Source organism: Rhinopithecus roxellana, chromosome 15 (genome assembly GCF_007565055.1).
Source record: "Rhinopithecus roxellana isolate Shanxi Qingling chromosome 15, ASM756505v1, whole genome shotgun sequence".
In the NCBI taxonomy this organism is placed as follows: Eukaryota; Metazoa; Chordata; class Mammalia; order Primates; family Cercopithecidae; genus Rhinopithecus; species Rhinopithecus roxellana.
This window is the reverse complement of record NC_044563.1, coordinates 2,969,922-2,971,854: the sequence shown is the minus strand read 5'-3', so window position 1 is coordinate 2,971,854 and position 1,933 is coordinate 2,969,922. Positions and strand designations below refer to the sequence as shown.

General features: G+C 36.2%; 1 pseudogene; it reads right to left on the bottom strand.

Annotated features, from left to right (window-relative positions):
• Positions 1-234: 234 nt before the first annotated feature.
• Positions 235-1,672, bottom strand: LOC115893564 (annotated as a pseudogene).
• Positions 1,673-1,933: the final 261 nt, after the last annotated feature.

Below are 1,933 nucleotides of genomic sequence, written 5' to 3'. Positions count from 1 at the left end.
ATTTGAATAAAGTTTAAGCAGCTGATGCAAGGTTTCCATCTAGTATAAAACATATTTCTAATTTTTTTTCCAGAAGAAATACTCTTTGGTCCTCTGGAAACTTATATTTCATGAAAGGTCTTTCAACAGTCATTACATTTATAATAACTTTATTAAGTCTGAACTGTGATGTAAAGTAAGATGCAAGCAGACACTAACAGCTTTGCCTATTTTTATATTTGTTTATTTTTTTTCTCAAGTATGAATGCTTTCATGTACAGTCAGGTGTGAGAACTGGGTGAAGGCTTTGCCACATTCTTCACACTTGTAGGGTTTCTCTCCAGTATGAATTCTCTTATGTACAATAAGGTTTGAGGACTAGGTCAAGTTCTTTCCACATTCTTCACATTTGTAGGGTTTCTCTCCAGTATGGGTTTTCTTATGTTTGGTAATATCTGAGAACCACAAAAAGACTCTGCCACATTCTTCACATTTGTAAGATTTCTTCCCAGTATGAATTCTCTTATGTACAATAAGGTTGGATGACTGGGTAAAGTTCTTTCCACATTCATCACATTTGTAGGGTTTCTCTCTAGTATGGGTTTTCTTATGCTTAGTGAGGTCTGATAACTGCTTAAAGATGTTGCCACATTCTTCACACGTGTAGGGTTTTTCTTCAGAATGAGTTCTCTTGTGATTAGAAAGGCTTGAGCAAGTTCTGAAGACTTTCCCACATTCTTCACACTGGTGGGGTTTCTCTCCGGTGTGAATCCTCCTGTGTTCACTGACGTGTGAGGACTGCGTATAGGCTTTCCCACATTCTTCACATTTGTATGGTTTCTCACCAGTGTGAATTCTCTTAGGTTTAGTAAGGTCTGAGAACCATTTGAAGATGCTGTCACATTCCTCACATTTGAAAGGTTTCCCTCCAATCTCACATCTCTGATGTTTGGAAAGACTTGGACTTGGGCAGTTTTTCACATTTGGAGAGCTTCTCTCCAGCAATAATCATCTCATGATTAGAAAGCCTTGAGCAAGAGAGAAAGACACTGTCACGCTCTTCACATTTGTGGAATTTTTCCACAGCACCATGTTCCTGATGACCAGTAAGGTGGGAGAGCTGTTTGAAGGCTTTGCCAAATTCTTCACATTTGTAATGTTCCCCTGCAGTGTAAATTCTGTTTTTAGGAAGGACTGAGCAAGTTTTTAAAACGTTGTCACATTCTTGACATTTGTAAGGTTTCTCTCTAGTGCAAATGTTCTCACGTTCAGTAAAGTGTGAGCAGTGGTTAAAGGTTTTGCCACATTCTTTACATTTTGTGGAATTTTTTTCCAGTGTGAATTTCTGATGTTCAGTTAAGAATGAGAACATTTGAAAGGATTTACCACATTCTTTGCATTTGAAAGGCTTCTGTCCAGCGTGAATTATAATATGTCTATTTAAATTTGAAGAATTATTAAAGATTTAACACATTTATTACATCAAAAGATTTTGCTATGGGTAGTTGATGAACATTGCTTAAGTCCATTATAATCTTCTTTCTGCAATTTACACTCATCTACATTTCCCCAGTCTTTCCTCCAGTGGAAACTGTCAAGGCCTGGAATTTCCACATCCTCTCCATATTGATTTTGGGAATGCATCTTGTATGCCCTGCTCTGGCAAAAGGTCTTGGGTGATATGAGAAGACATAGCTGAAAAAAATAAATAAATAAAAGTTACCCACTTACTAGACACAGATGAATACACTTTATGAATCTAATCTATAAAATAATACTGAGTACATTAGCAAAACTGGCATTAAAAATACCACAGGCCCTACTTTTCTTTATAAACATGTAAATGTAAACATGTATTATCTGAAAAAGATAAAATTGTAAAATGATAATATTATAACTGTGTTACAGTTGGGCATTGGGGAATATAGAGTTTCAATGACCAACCTCAGTTCAC